At 44.6% G+C, this 19,757-nt stretch overlaps 2 pseudogenes; one reads left to right on the top strand and one right to left on the bottom strand.

Moving 5' to 3' along the window:
- The first annotated feature begins 4,092 nt into the window (after positions 1-4,092).
- On the top strand, positions 4,093-7,293 carry LOC121585372 (annotated as a pseudogene).
- Positions 7,294-10,845: 3,552 nt separating this feature from the next.
- Positions 10,846-19,757, bottom strand: part of LOC121586184 — a 110,933-nt pseudogene continuing 102,021 nt past the window's right edge.

The raw sequence follows: 19,757 nt of genomic DNA, 5'->3' as shown, positions 1-19,757 counted from the left end.
GCCTTACATACGCATTGAATAACAGATTCACTACATGGAACAACAGATAGTCCCCCAAAAAATCTAAAGGAAGTTTGTTCTGAAGTGTCTGTCCTATATCTGAGAGATATAAGAAAGAACAGGAAACATTATTTGGCCAAAAAAAAGTCCTCAACAGAATTAAATGAAACAGTTGCTAACTGGTTTAAACCTTTACAGGAGTTTTGAAAAGGCTATATTGCAGCAATTACCAAGAAAGGCAAGTGCCTACTATACCCAACAAATGACAGAAATAGGCTAATGTCATTTACTTTACAACAGACTTACTTATAACCTATCTTAAACTAAATATGCAGCACAAAATTAAAAAGACAGATCCAATTTAATTTAGCCAATGAAAATGTCTCAACAGTATTAAAAACAGGTTTTTCATATTTTTTAAAACTGATTTCTATTAATAAATAGGCTTAGAATAATAACAATGATATACAATAATGATAAAACAAAATGTTATATATGAATGTAAGTTCCAAAATTGCATCCTACCTGAATAGGGAGTTGCACAGTAGCCTGCATTTGGCCTTGACAATGTTCTTCTAATCTTCCACTAAAATATTACAACTTATAATACATTCCCCTTGTAGACTTTTCACTGTAGGCAAACTCTTTTTCCTCTAACTTTTGTCTTACTTCAATGAGAAAGGCCTCAATCTTCACAATCAACAGTGGCTTAGGCCAAGGCTCCGCTCTTGCTCTTTCTCTCCTCAGCAGCAGGCTCATGTGCCCGCAAGGCATGAGAGAATGGTGCTGAAGCGCGAATTCGGGGTGTAGGCTATGATAGACGGCCTCTCCTGGACAATTTGGCCCCCTACAATTTTATTTATTGCCGTTTCTTTTTTTTATCGGCCAAAAGCTGTATTACCAGCTAAGAGAAACCCTGGTGCATTTTCCCATCAGAGTTGTGTTTCCATCTAATTGATTTGTTGCCAGTGGTGGAAAAAGTACCCAATTGTCATACTTGAGTAAAAGTAAAGATCCCTTCATATAAAATGGCAGAATAACAACAACAAAATCCAGAAAAACACATGTCAAAAATGTTATAAATTGTTTTGCATTTTAATGAGGGAAATAAGTATTTGACCCCCTCTCAATCAGAAAGATTTCTGGCTCCCAGGTGTCTTTTATACAGGTAACAAGCTGAGATTAGGAGCACACTCTTAAAGGGAAAAAAAAAATTTGTAAAGTGGTTATCCCACTGGCTATAAGGTGAATGCACCTATTTGTAAGTCGCTCTGGATAAGAGCGTCTGCTAAATGACGTAAATGTAAATGTAAATGTCAAACATGGAGGTGGAAACATTATGCTTTAGGGGTGTTTTTCTGCTAAGGGGACAGGACAACTTCACCGCATCAAAGGGACGATGGACGGGGCCATGTACCGTCAAATCTTGGGTGAGAACCTCCTTCCCTCAGCCAGGGCATTGAAAATGGGTCGTGGATGGGTAATCCAGCATGACAATGACCCAAAACACACGGCCAAGGCAACAAAGGAGTGGCTCAAGAAGAAGCACATTAAGGTCATGGAGTGGCCTAGCCAGTCTCCAGACCTTAATCCTATAGAAAATCTGTGGAGGGAGCTGAAGGTTTGAGTTGCCAAACGTCAGCCTCGAAACCTTAATGACTTGGAGAAGATCTTCAAAGAGGAGTGGGACAAAATCCCTCCTGAGATGTGTGCAAACCTGGTGGCCAACTACAAGAAACATCTGTCCTCTGTGATTGCCAACAAGGGTTTTGCCACCAAGTACTAAGTAATGTTTTGCAGAGGGGTCAAATACTTATTTCCCTCATTAAAATGCTAATCAACTTATAAAATTTTTGACATGCATTTTTCTGGATTTTTTTGTTGTTATTCTGTCTCTCACTGTTCAAATAAACCTACCATTACAATTATAGACTGATCATGTCTTTGTCAGTGGGCAAACGTACAAAATCAGCAGGGGATCAAATACTTTTTTCCCTCACTGTAACTAACCATGTACATATTAAATACTAATATGAACTCTCCATCAAAAGTGTCTAAGTACTTACATTCGTAATCACTTGATATCCTAGAAACTCATCATAACACCCAGTAAAATATTACTTGAGGAAAAAGTCTAAAAGTATTTGGTTTAAAATATATTTAAGTATCAAAAGAAAATGTTATTGCTCAAATATGCTTGATTTCACATTCCTTATATTAAGCAAACCAGACAGCACCATTTTCCTGTTTTTTTTTTCTTCTTCTGTATAGCCAGGAGCACACTCCAACACTAAGACATCATTTACAAACAAAGTATGTGTGTTTAGTGGAGTCCGCCAGATCGGAGGCAGTAGAGATGATCAGGGATGTTCTCTTGATAAGTGCATGAATTGGACCATTTCCTGTCCTGCTAAGCATTCAAAATGTAACGAGTACTTTTGGGTGTCAGGGAAAATGTATGGAGTAAAAAGTACATTATTTTCTATAGGAATGTAGTAAAGTAAACGTTGCCAAAAATATAAATTGTAAAGTACAGATACCCAAAAAAACGACTAAATTGTACTTTAAAGTATATTTACCTACGTACTTTACACCACTGCTTGTTGCAGATAAAAGTATGTGTGTAAATATGTAGTGCACAAAAGAATAACTTGAGGTTAAATTCCCATGTGCTGAATAAAAAATACAAGTTAAATGGGTTTCCAATACATTTTCAACTCTAGGCCTAGGTCTAGCGAATGTGCCCACTCTGGTATTGTCACGTGCGCTCTAGCCAACAGTTTGCAGATACAGTGCGGGTATAACCTACTACATGATGAGATTATTATGGACAAAAGTGCTAGATAATTTTTATCTGTCAAATGGCAGCCAAGCATCGATCATCATGTCACCAGAATAAGACCTTCCATATTTATTTAAAGGAGCATAAACCTCATCACTGTGCACTTCCACCACCCTGTGAAGTTCATCATAATTTATTTAATCTATATCCTAATTAAACTGCATGCTTTCCCATGATGTAGTGACATTTTTTATCCGACATGTAGGGTACTTTACTGCATAAAAAGGTTGGATGAAAACCTGGTTAATGTCAAGCCATTTTGAGGACGGTGGAATTATATTTTAGATGAACGTGCGCATGCCTACAGGAGACTTTTGATGTAGCCTAATCAGATTAAAACATTGTGACTGGTTGTGTTTATGCCACATATAAAAGGTAATACCTTATAAAGTTAAATTATCATATTTAGGCTATATTGAAGTGTTAGGTTCTGTATAGGTGCGTGAGGAATAGCCGTTTGGATTGGAGATGAGGCAGAGCGCGTTACAGGGCTTTCGCGCCATTATTCAAATGACATTTTCACTGCAGCCTAGAGTAGAATTTTGTACTCACTTGAAAACAATAATGCAGTTATTCATTGCATTGTGGTGTTGTAGGCTACTATAGTCTAGGTAGGATAATTGTATTGTCCCTAAACAAGATCAATAGGGGAGCTTTTTGAGCTGTGTGTTTCATGTCTTCACTGTTCTTTCATGCGCAATGATGCACCTGGCCTGTCAGCTGCATTTCAGCTATTCCTATTTGTTTTTCTCGATTAATATTTAAAATTGATGCAGCTTTGAATGCTTTTATGTGTGGTATGATTGCTAGTTAGCCTATTGCAGATCTGGACAAACGATCCACCTACCACAATTGTTACTATGAATGGTGGCTAGAAGGCAGGATAGACCGTTAGACTGCAGACTATACTGGCCTGTGGTATAGTAAAAGTTAGCACATGTAAAAGCATAGTGCATAAGGGATGTACCAAAACACCTTCATATAGGGGAGGCGCATGCAAGCAGATGAGGAAATTTGGCTAGGATTGAAGAAATTATATAGTAAAGCCTGCAAAAGAGCCAATGTTAACCAGGAAAAAATGCGCACTACCTTCCCCTGTGCCCAATAAAAAAAAAACTAAAAAAAAGCTAAAATAAAAAAGTTTGATAATTCTCCCATATTTTGGACCACCCCTCCCCCAGTAAGTTGTGATCTGTCCCTTACCAGCTTCTTTGTGTCAACATCAAGCTGACTGACAAAGGATGGACACCATGTGGAGGAGCCTGTCCAAATATATCTATATCTTCTTCCTGCTGGCCCTGTCATGCCTCTTCTTCCTGTTCAGAAACATCAACATTCTGGAGGTAGGATAAAGCCATCTGCACTCAAAACAAGTTACAGGTCAAACATGATTCATTTATCTCACATTGCTTCTATCACCATTTACCTCCTTTACCACCCTCTCCCCCTCACAGGGGAGCTACACTGGGGCGTCACTAGCTGCTCTTAGCAACGTGGGTGTATTTACATACACTAGTGTTGCTTTTCATTGTATTGGGTTGCACAAAAACAGTCTGCGGGAAGCCAGAAATTAAATACAATTCCATTTCAACTTACTGTGCTGGTGGGCAGGACTGTTAGTCATCATGAAGGGTGGAATTTGAGACAAAATATCTAAAGTATCGTATTATTAAACAGACTTTCCAAACGTGGGTCTGTGGTAGACCCACTTTCTCTCTGCTTAGCTCATGTAAAAATAAAAATCCCCCACAAGTTTATTTTTCTTATTTTGTCCACAAATGGCACACGTGCAGGACTTAATTTGACATGAAGTAAGCAGAGAGGAAGTGGGTCTACAACAGACCCGCGTTTGGAAAGTCTGTTTAATAACACGATTCTTTCGTTATTTTGTCTCAGAATCTCCCTTCATAATGACCAACAGTCCTGCCCATCGGCACAGTAAGTTGAAATGGAATTGTATTTACCTTCTGGCTTCCCGTGGACTGTTTTTGTACAACCCAATAGAATTGAAAGCAACGCTAGTGTATGTAAATACACCCGCGTTGCTAAAAGCAGCTAGGGTGTCATGAAAACAGTCGATTTTTAGATGCTACAATTGATGCATAGATTTAGTAGGCATCAGCAGAATGCAAGCCACTTTACCAAGTGTTATTGGGTGTTAGCCATGCGTCAAATTCTTGATAATAGTACCAGAGCATAATTTTACACTGAACAGCGTGAGCCTCTCATGGAGCTGTGCTGCTTACCTCCAGGTTTCATTTAAATGAATGGAAGCGTCACACGCTCTTCAAAAGTTACGTGTCCAGTGTAGCACGTCAGTTAGTGACCTCTTCTCTTATCCTCAGCAGAAGCTCAACTGCCAAACAGTGTCAACGTTCTACCAGAGTCAGAGCAGCATCCACCCAGCTTTCCTCCCAGAGGGCCCTTCTCCTCTGGGCCACAACCGGAGCTACTGTGGCCAGGAGCCCTCACCGGAGGAGGTTCTGGAGGAGCATGACCTCCTGGAGTCAATCGCCTGGCCACAGCCTCAGCCCCATTCTATTAATGTTTTCCTGAACCAGACCAGTGACCCTGCACACAGCCTTTTTGTGATCCTGCCAGCAGGGGGCAAGAGAGAGTGGCACGTGGGGGACCAGCTGGAGGCTCTAGTCCATATGCACGATTTCCAGGGGCGTCCCAAGAGCTATGGTGGAGACTTCTTGCTGGCCCGGCTGCACTCCCCCAAGTTGGGGGCAGGCGTTGTAGGACAGGTGCTGGACCACAGGAATGGGACCTACTCTGCCATTTTCCCGTTATTATGGCAGGGGTCTGCACAGGTGGAGGTGACACTGGTCCATCCTAGTGAGGCAGTTCATGTTCTAGGACGGTTACGAGAGGAACGGCCTGATCGGATTTTCTTTAAGAGTTTGTTTTGCTCTGGAAAACTGTCCCAAACAACTGTATGTAACCTGTGTCTGCCGTTAAACCAGGAGCCGCTGTGCAATTACACAGACCCCCACACAGGGGAGCCCTGGTACTGCTACAAGCCCAAGCTGCTGAGCTGTGACACACGGATCAACCACGCTAGCAGAGGAAACTATGTGAAACATCTACTCACCAACAAAGAGGCATTGCTCTTCCAGAGGTTAGTGAGGGGTACAATCCGTATGTGAGTGAAAGTATGTCTAATTGAATCACAGACTTTGTTTTCAATGTATCAGATTGCTTGCTGCTGTGGGTTTATTTAACATTTAAATATGATTCTCTTTCAATTCTTTCTCAGTGGTGTAAACATAAAGGTTCACATTCATCCTTCAGGGTCTGACAGTGTCATTGTGCTGCCTGAGAAAAAAGGTAGGAGAGCATGGAGATGCCACAGTACAACTGTGTGTTTATCTTTTTAACGCTAGCTAGCCAGCCTACTAACCGCTCTGCTTTGTGGCTGTATACTTCAACCCTGGAGTGGTTCTGGGTGTGCAGGACAGTATTCGAGCCCACTACTGCATCTACAGTAGTGTAAGGTGGGAAAGCACCTCTATTGCCTGTAAAGTGATGATGCTAGCCGGTGCAAGATGCTTGCGTTCCTCTTTCAGACAAAGCAGACGTGGAGAGAAGCAGCATGAAGACAGAGTCTACCAGAATCACTCCTTCCGGGTATTACTTCCAAGGGTCATGGCGAGCTCTGGGTGGTGGTGTGATGCGCCAGTTTAACGACTCGTCTGCCACTCAGTGTCTGAAGGGCAAGGTGGTGTACATGTACGGAGACTCTACTGTCAGACAGTGGTTCGAGTACCTCAACGCCTTATTACCAGGTGAGTTCTGTCTGCAAGTCCTGTGACATCGCTCACTCTCTGATGCCTCAGGTGCTTTCTAACTCGCTCTTCTGTCTGTCCAACTCCCAACTCTCCCTTCCTCTTTGTGACAGAGCTGAAGGAGTTCAATCTTTACAGTCCTAAGAAGGTGGGGCCTTTCATGGCAGTGGACAGCACCCACAACGTCCTGCTGAAGTACCATTGTCACGGTCCTCCAATCCGCTACTCTACTGTCATCGCCAGTGAGATGCGCTATGTAGCTAACGAGCTGGATGGCCTGACTGGCGGGTCGAACACTGTGGTGATTATCAGTGTATGGTCCCATTTCAGCACCTACCCTGTGCAGGCCTACATTCGAACAGACTACGCCACATTCGGCGGGCGCTGGTGCGGCTTCTGGACCGGGCTCCGGGGACCCTGGTAGTGTTGCGCTCGGCCAACCTCCAGGCCCAGAACCCGGAGGTGAGCCTGTACAATAGTGACTGGTTCTCAGTGCAGCTGGACGGGGTGCTCAGGGCCATGTTCAGGGGTCTGGATGTCTTGCTGATAGATGCCTGGGAGATGACCCTTGCCCACCACCTCCCCCATGCCCTCCACCCGCCCCCCATCATTATCAAGAACATGATAGACTTTATCCTCTCTTGTGTCTGCCCAGAGTAGAGCTAGCAGATTGAGATTGATTTATGTCCGAATTCTCTATCATTCAACACCTATAGTATACAATAATAGAAAAATGCCTAGAAATCCCAAATTCTACATACCGTACATGTATATTCTGTGTTTTGACCTGTTGTCCCATCACACTGAAGGACCTGTTATGATCGTTACTCTCAATGTGGGGAGAAAAAAAAATAAAATGCACATTTGTCTATGAACATTTGTGTCCAGATTTCTCTATTGAGGCTTATATCAAACATAAGTGATTTGCTTATTTTTACATTTTTATAAAAGTACAGACTGACCTTCAAAATGGTTTATCATATATTGTAGTTGGAGGAAAAAAGGAAAAGTTATCCTGCTTTAAAAGTTGATAAACTTGTTATGCCAGTTTGGAGATAAGTATGAGAAAATGCCCTTTGAACGATTTTGAAATTTTAACACCTAGAGAGCTCTTCTTTGTTTTTTGTTTTTTTTGTTTTGTTTTTTTAATTCATTTTTTTGTTTTTTTTTAATTCAGGGGGTAGATCAGCTTTAATATTTCAGATAGATTGTAACTTCCAACAATGTAATTGTCTGCATCACGTCCAATCCCCCATATGTTTTTTTCTCGCAAATATACATATACATATACACATATACATACATACATACATACACACACATATACATACATACATATACACACACATATATATATATATATATATATACACATACATATACACATATATATATACACACATATACACACATATACATATACATATACACATACAGTGGGGGAAAAAAGTATTTAGTCAGCCACCAATTGTGCAAGTTCTCCCACTTAAAAAGATGAGAGAGGCCTGTAATTTTCATCATAGGTACACGTCAACTATGACAGACAAATTGAGAAACAAAAATCCAGAAAATCACATTGTAGGATTTTTTATGAATTTATTTGCAAATTATGGTGGAAAATAAGTATTTGGTCACCTACAAACAAGCAAGATTTCTGGCTCTCACAGACCTGTAACTTCTTCTTTAAGAGGCTCCTCTGTCCTCCATTCGTTACCTGTATTAATGGCACCTGTTTGAACTTGTTATCAGTATAAAAGACACCTGTCCACAACCTCAAACAGTCACACTCCAAACTCCACTATGGCCAAGACCAAAGAGCTGTCAAAGGACACCAGAAACAAAATTGTAGACCTGCACCAGGCTGGGAAGACTGAATCTGCAATAGGTAAGCAGCTTGGTTTGAAGAAATCAACTGTGGGAGCAATTATTAGGAAATGGAAGACATACAAGACCACTGATAATCTCCCTCGATCTGGGGCTCTACGCAAGTCTCACCCGTGGGGTCAAAATGATCACAAGAACGGTGAGCAAAAATCCCAGAACCACACGGGGGGACCTAGTGAATGACCTGCAGAGAGCTGGGACCAAAGTAACAAAGCCTACCATCAGTAACACACTACGCCGCCAGGGACTCAAATCCTGCAGTGCCAGACGTGTCCCCCTGCTTAAGCCAGTACATGTCCAGGCCCGTCTGAAGTTTGCTAGAGTGCATTTGGATGATCCAGAAGAGGATTGGGAGAATGTCATATGGTCAGATGAAACCAAAATAGAACTTTTTGGTAAAAACTCAACTCGTCGTGTTTGGAGGACAAAGAATGCTGAGTTGCAGCCAAAGAACACCATACCTACTGTGAAGCATGGGGGTGGAAACATCATGCTTTGGGGCTGTTTTTCTGCAAAGGGACCAGGAAAGAAAGAATGAATGGGGCCATGTATCGTGAGATTTTGAGTGAAAACCTCCTTCCATCAGCAAGGGCATTGAAGATGAAACATGGCTGGGTCTTTCAGCATGACAATGATTCCAAACACACCGCCCGGGCAACGAAGGAGTGGCTTCGTAAGAAGCATTTCAAGGTCCTGGAGTGGCCTAGCCAGTCTCCAGATCTCAACCCCATAGAAAATCTTTAGAGGGAGTTGAAAGTCCGTGTTGCCCAGTGACAGCCCCAAAACATCACTGCTCTAGAGGAGATCTGCATGGAGGAATGGGCCAAAATACCAGCAACAGTGTGTGAAAACCTTGTGAAGACTTACAGAAAACGTTTGACCTGTGTCATTGCCAACAAAGGGTATATAACAAAGTATTGAGAAACTTTTGTTATTGACCAAATACTTATTTTCCACCATAATTTGCAAATAAATTCATTAAAAATCCTACAATGTGATTTTCAGGATTTTTTTCTCATTTTGTCTGTCATAGTTGACGTGTACCTATGATGAAAATTACAGGCCTCTCTCATCTTTTTAAGTGGGAGAACTTGCACAATTGGTGGCTGACTAAATACTTTTTTCCCCACTGTATCTAAAGTAGCAGGCGGTAAAGTGTATCTGTCTCTGTCGGTTTCCATTAGATAGCATTGCCACAAAGTCAAAATTGGCTATGTTGTACAAATTCATGAAAACAAAAATTAGCTTTTTGGTCTTAAGGTGAGGGTTAGGCATAAGGCTTAAGGTGAGGGTTAGGCTTAAGGTGAGGGTTAGCAGTGTGGTTAAGGTTAGCGTTAAGGTTAGGTTTAAAATAAAATTTTAAGAAGAGAAATTGTAAAAATAGGTAGGGTTTAGGACTTTGTTTATGGCTGTGGCAACTAATGACGACCGTCTCTGTACGAGCCGGAAACAACAGACGCAATGGATTATGGTCATTGTAGTTAATTACCACGTTTCTGCGCTGAACTAGGTTGAATATTTGCTTAATGGAAACTACAACTCCCTTCAGTCCAACATCCCACATAGTTCTTGAGTTGATTTCTCTCATGAATGATTTGATTTCTCTCTAGAGAAACGGCGCATTGGGCTCACAAAAAACCCTGAACTAAATGGAATTGAAGTAATTGAATTTAATAATAACACACAAAAAAAGAAATGTCAGCACTAATCTCTCTTACAAATGTTGGATGGTTTCTTTTTTTCTTTACAAACATTTGAAAGGGGTAGGTGCCTACAAGTCTCTCTAGGTTTTTTACATCTCCTGCATGTGCTCTTTTCATTTGCCTTTCATTTGCATTTTCGTGTGAAAAAAATAAAATTAAAATAAAAAAAGTGTTTTGTTAAGCGTGCATTCAATTGCCCCTCCCTGTTGCACACAGCAAGCTTGGCTGGTTTAAGATGTTGTCAACCCTGTTAGTCAACCCTGTTACTTTAATTGTCACCTTTTAAAGCAATTTTTCTTATTTAAACCTCTGGAGATGGGAAAACATGTTTGTTATGAAGTTGAACATGTGCTCTTTATGACAGAATGGTGAAATCAATAGTTATTACACTTCCCAAAAGGCACTATTTCAGTGGAGCGACCCAACTAAGATGGATACCACACAAACAATTAGGTGCTCAGTCTGAAACGGAGAAACAGACAATAGAGGACAAATTGTCAGACACACAAATGTGTACACGTGCACACACACACAGACAAACACACAAGTGCCCACGTACACGCGCGCATGCACACAGACACACACATTAACACTGCAGGTACAGACGATACATCATGCCAGCTTGGACAGTTTGAATATTTTTTTTTATTCCAAATGAGTTTGTGTGTCTATAGGCTTTAACTCCAGGTGGTTGCTATGGAGAGGACGTACCCTCCACCCATCTCCCCAAAACAGCAGCATCCTCCTATAGACCCATACTTCAATAGGAATCATAATAATAATAACAATGTAATCATAATAATATTCAACATCATTCTTTTAATAATCCATTTAGCACTAGTATAGAAATATGAAAAAATAACAGAGAGAACCGAAAAGTAAACAAAAACAGTTTGTTGTTTTGTTGAGTGAACTCTCTCTCTCCTCACAGACACCTCTCTGATTCACTTTGGCCACCCCTCCTTCCCTCCCCCTGACATTGATATACGTCCCAATACTCAAAGCTCTTCCTTTTCTTATGTTCTTTCCTTCTTCACCACTGATAGATGAAAGGACAGGATAGAGATCCATCAGTGCTTTCACCTGTCTAGGCCTGTAAGATCAATTGTTGTGTAGGAAAGGAGGCCAATGAAGTGTATTGGGACAAAGCCATCCAGTGGTTTCACAGCATTGAGTTGAGACTAGACAGAAACCACAGACTATATGGTGACCTATGCAGCTGTGCGTGTCTGTTTCACTGCTGCACTGTGGGTCCAAGAGAAGACCACAGAGATAATTATGTATTTCATAGGTTGTATGGTTATGTCTGTCTGTCACTGTGTGTGTGTGATTATCTGTGGTGTATGTGTGAGAGATACACATTAGAGGCAGCAGAAAGCCTCAGAAAGGCTTTAGAGACCCAGCAAAGAATTCACTTGAACCCTGTAACATTATTCTCCATCATACTTTTATAACATTAATCCATGACCTCAGTCTCCTCCGTAGTCATTGGGTGGCTATTAGTTATTAAAGGGGAATAATTACCAGATCTAAAGCTCCACAGGCTGTAATGAGAGGGCTCAGGGTGGTGTGGAGCTCAGTGTGGAGCTCTGGCAGGCGTCTGCGCTGCAGACAGCCAGCTCAATGTGATGTAGAGCAGGGAAGCTTTAGTCCCAGCCTCCTGGCAGCACAGCCAAGCCCCCAGCAAGATGCTGCCCAGAATTACCAGATCAGGAGAGATCTCATTATGGAAGTAGTTCAATTATGGATTTGTCATTCTGATACAGTGTCCTCCTTTATCTCTCTGTTTCTCTGTTTCTTTCCTATTTTTTATCTTTCTCTCTCTCCTCTTCCTGTCTCCACCACTCTCTCCCTTTTCTCTCCTCTTCCTCTCTCTCTGTACTATGAACAGAGGTAAAGAGGAGAAAAGGCTTGGCAAGTATTCTCCAGGATAACGAGTCATTTCACATCTCAAAGCCTCTGATTATCATACACTTACACTGAAATGGTATGATCATTTGTTCCTCTGCATACACACACACAGAGGACAGACCTCTGCATACACACACACACATACACACACTCACACACACAGCAATTATATTATGCATATGCTGACTTTGTTGCAACTGATTTCCAGCCAACTCCGCCTTCTTCAATGTCATTTCAAAAGCAGCTACGGGGTGCACGGAGGGACAAAACACCTCCTCCACACAGTACACCTCAGGGGAGTCTTGTCTTCATAGTGTGTCGTGATCCACCACATTAGTCACATATATAGTCTTTATTTTTCTGTAACTGCCACTTAGAACAATGGTAACCAAACGTCAAAGACAACAACAAAAAATCTGGAAAATCATATAATTCTCTGAGTCAGTTTTAAAGTCTTCTGTTGTTGTTGTATGTTACATAGATTAAAGGTCCTCCAGGATGGCTGCTCCTCCTCCAGTGGTCACCGTCCAGAGAGGAAGAGCTGGCCGCTCTAGATGAGAGTCTGTGGTATCATAGAAAGGGAAAGAGAGAGAGAGAGAGAGAGAGAGAGAGAGAGAGAGAGAGAGAGAGAGAGAGAGAGAGAGAGAGAGAGAGAGAGAGAGACCAACAGAGAAACCAGTAGGTCTGGCATCATATTATGTGCGTTACCTGACTGCTTTATCCAGTGTAGCTCAGTCCTGATTGGTCCACTGGTAAGTCAAGATAAGAACCGAGCAGCCATCTTCAAGTAAATAACAAAGCCAGAACACAGCAGAGCATGGTTCTGTGAACAGACTGGGCTAACATCAGAACCAGCTGGGCAGCGCGCTGGAGAGCAAAGGAAGTCTCTCAGTCTTTCTCCTTCTTTATGGGTGTGTCTTTTGGTATCTGTGCAAATATATCATTTCCATTGCTTCATCACACATCTAACAATGTCTTTGTGCCCTCTAATTATCTCTCTCTCTGTCTCCCTCCTTCTCTCCCGGTAGTTCCCTCCTGGAGGCCAATGTACGGAGGGTCACAGAATAGTGCGTCACTGAGCAGCTCAAATATCAGTTAAGCCACCGTTAACTTGCCCCCCATATAACCTCCAGCCTCTCCTAGTCTGTCAGTCTTAGTCCTGCTCCCCCAGAAGGTCTGTGCTGATGCTGCTTTGTGGGGGTGGTATGGGTAGGCAGGCTGCAGGGGTGCTGTGGGGGAGCCGCCGGGGGCTGGACCCCCCTCCCCCCTCGCTGTCTGTGTTGGAAGAGGAGGGAGCAGGTGGAGGGGGCAGGCGGGGCAGGGGTGCAGATGAGGGGGGGATCCTCGTGGACCCCATCCCTGACCTCAGGCTCTGGATCCTCCTGCACTCCTGGCAGATCCTGACGTGTGTGCAGCTGCGAGGGAGCGCCACGGGGGCCTGCAGCTGGGACGGGTGAGGTGGGGTGGTGTTGGCCCCCAGAGGGTCTTCCAGGAGTCGCTGAGGCCCGGGGCCCATGTCTGAGGGACCTCCCCCGGCCCCTACACCCCCTCCTGGCCCCCCTGCTCCCCCAGTCAGTGGTCCCGAGCCGCTGTAGAGCTTGCCATTGCTGAGGCGCATCTCCCGTACGAGGCGGAGGGGGCCGCTGGGCCCCCCAGGGCGTGCGGGTGGGGTGGCGGAGGGCCGCGGAGTTGCCCAGGGGCGGCGACGACGGAACGGGAACTCTTCTTACAGGAGACGGCGTTTCGGAACTCGGTGAGCATCTCCTGACAGACAGACACCTGAGAGGACAGAGGAGAGACAGAGGGACGACGGGAAGGGGAGAACAGGGGGGCACAAAAGCAAAGTAGACAGACGGGGGGAAAAGAGGGAGGGCAAAGGGAGAGAGAGAGAGATAGAGAGGGGGGGAGAGTAGGAAGGCGGGGGGAAGAAAGAGGGAAAGCAAAAAAGAGAAGGAAAGCAGAAACAGGGCGGAGGTGGAGTAAAAGAGATGGTAGGAGGAGAGGAGGACCGAATGAGGGTATAGAAAGGTAGAAATGGGGGGATGGCAATGAAAGTGGCAATGAATAGAAATGGTTTGGAGATCATGAGGGGAGATGTAGAGATGGATAGAGGTTGGAGAATATCCAAAGAGCAGAGGGAGTTAATACAATCCATACAAATGACCAACTGAACAGAACAAATTGTGTTCATTACATATTATATATAATGGTAAATAATGAACTATGAACAAACAGGCAGGCCCGCAAACTGAGGTGCATGTAGACACACACACACACACACACACACACACACACACACACACACACACCCAAACACACACACACATACACACCTCTTAACATTCCAACAGCATCACACACTTGCACAAAAAGTTCCAACAAAATGCATCAACAAGGACACATAGACATTGACATTATGGGATATTCTAATCTACAAAATCATAACAATGATAAATAATACTCTTACACAAACAGAAACAGTATTCATTGTCAGAAAACAGACACTGATTGACAGAATGACAGGTGTGGCAGACACACAGAGAGATGAGTGATCCAAGAATGGAAACGAAGAGTACCAGCATACATGTGAGGCATGTAAAAGAAGATACATCATGACATTTAATGCCAGGGAAATCATTACACACTGCTTCTTATGCAAGCAAATATTGGCATCACAATATTGGCTTATCCATACCCTATACTAAACATTAACACTTTCTGATCACAGTCAAAACACCCTCACACGGTCATGCACCAACACTAGTACTATAGCATGCCAACACAAGTACATTCACACAACATCACAACACGTGACTGGACCCTGATCTGAGTTTACAGGAGAAATTTGAGGTTTAGTTGTAAAAATAGCAGCCCTCATCACCCATGCACAATACACAGCAAACCCAACAGTGAAACACACAGACTAGACACACACTGAACAACATACACACACACGCAAATGGTGCTAAAAGCAGCCCGACTAACACATATTCAAACACACACACATACACACACACACACACACACACACACACACACACATACATACATACACACACACAGTGCCAGAGCCAGCCCAACAAACACACACACGCTGCACGACAGAGGATGGGGAGTCAGGGTTGGTGTGTTGCCATGGGGACCTACTGGGGTGGGTCTGTGGTGTCGGCGAGGGCAGGAGTGTGGGCGTACCTCGTCTGTCTCTGAAGAGCAGCGCGTCGACCACACAAACTCCATGATGGCCACAAAAACAGCGATGATGAGGCCACAGATCAACACCACGAAGATACCCCCGATGTTCTCCATGCCCAGACCTGTGGAGGAGAGACAGGATGGTTAATACACACAGACATACAGTACCACCAATATGCCGCTGATATAATACAAGAACAGTTACACACTCACAAAACCACAGACCCTGATAGTCTCACATCTTACATTCGTACATTCAGAACACTCACAGACATTAGTTGAGACACAAAGCTGCAAAGACATTAGAAACAGAGAAGTGTACTAACCCTTGGCTCTGTGGTCCTCCTCTTTAGGGCACTGTCCTCCCTCCCACCACCTCCTCTTCAGGATCTCCAGCCTGTTGTTCTCCTGCAGATGCAGGATGGCCATAGTGATCTCCTCTCTGAATGGAGAGCCTATGGACGAGAGGATAGAGGGAGGAAAAGAAAGAGGGGATTAAAGATGGAGAGGAAGAGGAATTAAAAGGCTTAAGGTCTCCTCCCCTTCTCATCCAGATGTTGTGGGTTGTACCACTCCCCCGTCTCTCCCTGTCTCCCATCCTCCCTCCATTTCACCGCCATTCTCACCCAATCTCTTCTTCTCCTCTCCCCATCTGTCCTCTCCCCATCTCTCCTCTCCCCATCTCTCCTCTTTTCCATCTCTCCTCTCCCCATCTCTTCTCTCTTTCCCATCTCTCCTCTCCCCATCTCTCCTCTCCCCACCTCTCCTATCCCCATCTCTCCATCGCTCCTCTTTCCCATCTCTCCTCTCCCCACCTCTCCTCATCTCTCCTCTTTCTCACCTCTCCTCTCCCCATCTCTCCTCTTTCCCATATCTTCTCTTTCCCATCTCTCCTCTTTCCCATCTCCCCATCTCTCCTCTTTCCCATCTCTTCTCTCCCCATCTCTCCTCTTTCCCATCTCTCCATCTCTCCTCTCTGCATCTCTTCTCTCCCCATCTCTCCTCTCCCCATATCTCCTCTCTCCATCTCTCCATCTCTCCTCTTTCCCATCTCTTCTCTCCCCATCTCTCCTCTTTCCCATCTCTCCTCTCTGCATCTCTTCTCTCCCCATCTCTCCTCTCCCCATATCTCCTCTCTCCATCTCTCCATCTCTCCTCTTTCCCATCTTTCTCTCTGATGTAGTAGCTCTAGATATCCAGCAGACATCCAATTTCTCTCCCCCATACCTCCCTCCCTCCATCCCTTTCCCCCATACCTCCCTATCTCCATCCCTCCCTCCCTCTCTCCTCCCATACCCCCTTCCCTCCATCAATCTCTCCTCCATACCTCCCTCCATCCATCCCTCTCTCCCCCATACCTCCCTCCCTCCATCCCTCTCTCCCCCATACCTCCCTCCATCCCTCTCTCCCCCATACCTCCCTCCCTCCATCCCTCTCTCCCCACATACCTCCATCCCTCTCTCACCCAGAGGCATACCATTGCCATAGTCCTTTGGTGTCCAGCAGGCCTTCTATACTCTCTCCTTCTCCTATCTACCCCCCATCCTCCCATCCCTCTCTCACCCAGTGGCATGCCGATGCCGTAGCCCTTGGTGTCCAGCAGACCACCTATCTGGGTGAGGTTACAGTTGAGTTTGCGGTAGTACTCATTCATGGTGCTCTCCAGGAGGAAGGCATATTTAGAGTTGACCACGCGGGCAATGCCCTCCTCCGTGCTCTTCACAAACACACTGGGCTGCTTGGAGTGCATGTAGTTCCACATGCGCTGGTATGTCTGGTAGCGTGAGTTCTGGAGGGAGGTGGGGGGTGTGGAGGAAAGAGAGAGAAGGGAAGTGGGAGGGAGGGGGGAGAGGGGAGGAAGGGAGGGGGAGAAGGGATATAGATGGAGGGGTAGGAAAAGAGAGAGATATATTTACTCATTTATATTTCCTCATAATTAAACAGATGCATTATCCTTTATCCAGATGGAGCTGAATCAAACGCCAGGTGGTAGTGTACATACAATATGGCATGCTAAGGAACAGCAAAGACACAGAGTCAAGCTAACAGCAACCAGATACAGTATTGTATATGCAACAAACTGGGTGAGATGTAAAATGGGTTGGATGTGAAGGGCTCTTATGTAGTGTGTACAGTTAAGAGGTAGGTAGAGAGGGGGATAATGCAGCATCAAGGGAGGTCTGAGTAAGCAGAATGAATATACACACAATAAAGATACACACACACGCGCACATACACAAACTCACACACACACCTAAACACTGACTCACAAACATGCATGAACACTCAAACACACACTCCAAACACACTGACAAACACAGATGCAGACACAGATGCCAGCAGCTCTTACATAAGCAAACACTGACACTCAGCCACTTAACACTAACAGCCATAAAGAACACAACAGGAGCTCAGAGACATGCCGGCAAATAGGGAAACAACTAATAATAATATAATAATATGCCATTTAGCAGACGCTTTTATCCAAAGCGACTTACAGTCATGTGCGCATACATTTTTACGTATGGGTGGTCCCGGGGATCGAACCCACTACCCTGGCGTTACAAGCGCCATGCTCTACCAATTGAGCTACAGAGGACCACTACACACATACACACACACTGTGCTCAACCACATACACACTTTACCATACACACACACACTGTACATGCAAATAGGAGTGATCTGAGACAGGTCAGCAAATAGTAGAACAACAACTCACCCACACACACACACACACACCTCCCTACCAGTCATTCTCCATTCAAAGCGTGCTCTACATACTCCCAGCCCCCCTGGCCCAGCGTCTGGCCGTACCATGAAGAAAGTCATGGTGCTCCCCCCGTGGATGGTGCCATACTCGATGTTGGTCTGGTCGGCCAGGTCGTCAGGAGACTCGATGGGCACCTCCATCCTCTGGACGGTCAGGAAGGCAGCCAGGTTGGCCGTGTAGGACGAGATGATGATCAGAGTAAACATCCACCTGGGAGAAGAGAGAGAGGGAGAGTTAGAGAGAGTAAGAGAAGGATAGGGGGGATAGAGAGAAGGAAAGAGAGGTAGGACTGAGGGGAAAGAAAGGGAGGTCCGTCAGAGAGAGACAGAGAATAATTCTTAATCCAGAGAGAGAGAGAAAGAGAGAGTCAGGGAGAGAGACAGAGAGAGAGTCAGGGAAAATAAAGTGACAGAATGACAGACAGGGAGAGAAATGAGGGAGGAGAGGGTGACAGAGAGACATTTACTCAGACAGACAGACTGACATATACTTACCTACCCATCTACACACACACACACACACAGACAGACTCACCAGACCCCTGAGACGCAGCGTGTGGACAGGGCACGGGGCATGATCTCAGAGCCCTGCTGCATGAAGCCTCCTACAGGGAACCATAGGCTGTTCCCTAGGGTGTACTGGTTCTCCAGCATGTCCTTGTGCCCATGCAGACACGAGTGTGGGTTGTACCACTCATAGGGACTTAACCTGGGAGTAGGAGAGGGTGGAGAGGAGATGAGGAGTACCCTCTTAGAAAAAAGGCTTCCATAAGGGTTCTTCAACTGTCCCCATCGGAGAACCCTTTTTGGTTTCAGGTAGAACCCTTTTGGGTTCCATGTAGAACCCCCTGTGGAAAGGGTTCTACATGAAACCCAAAAGGGTTCTACCTGGAACCAAAAATGGTTCTTCAAAGGGTTATTCTACGGGGACAGCCGAAGAACCCTTTTAGGTTCTAGATAGCACCTTTTTTCTAAGAGGGGAGAAAGGACCATGAGGACCTCTGTACACAACGTCTATCTATCTCAACCAAGGCATTTTAATTCAGTGTGTATATAAGCTACAGCAACTCATTATTATTCAATTGTGTCAACCAAAACGCACAAACAATCCCAGAGTTCCTCACTAGTTTCCTGTTCCTGTTGCCCTGGGTTACTGTGGTGCTCTCTCATGCACTTACCTTGCAGCCAGGAAAAGCACACAGCTGACAGCCAGGTAGGCTAGCAGCATGAAGAGCCAAACTGCCGGAGAGAATGGGTCCAGGAAGGAGAAATACCCTGGCTTCCTCCCCTAAGACAGAGACAGAGAGAGCAATAGGACAGGTTGGAGTGGCCGTATTACATAACATAGTTGTCATGTAGTTCCTCTTTCAACCACAGAGGGGCAGTGTTCTTCCCTGCAACTGTACAGTACATGTTAAGCTGTTCATAATGCAACAAATGTGAGCCTCAGAGAATTGAACGATAAACGTGTGCGACGTACAACCATGAACTTTATAAGACCATCTACCCATTCTATCTTTCAGAATCAGATATCCTCGATAGCCTCAAAGAAATGCATTGTCACAGCCCATGAAGCAAACAGGATAGCACAAACAGCAGTTAGTGAAATCCAATACACTCAACTTCTCTGGTGTGTCTATTTGCCTTACCAGGTGGACTCTG

Source organism: Coregonus clupeaformis, unplaced genomic scaffold, assembly GCF_020615455.1.
Source record: "Coregonus clupeaformis isolate EN_2021a unplaced genomic scaffold, ASM2061545v1 scaf0548, whole genome shotgun sequence".
In the NCBI taxonomy this organism is placed as follows: domain Eukaryota; kingdom Metazoa; phylum Chordata; class Actinopteri; order Salmoniformes; family Salmonidae; genus Coregonus; species Coregonus clupeaformis.
This window is presented reverse-complemented; position numbering and strand designations above follow the sequence as displayed.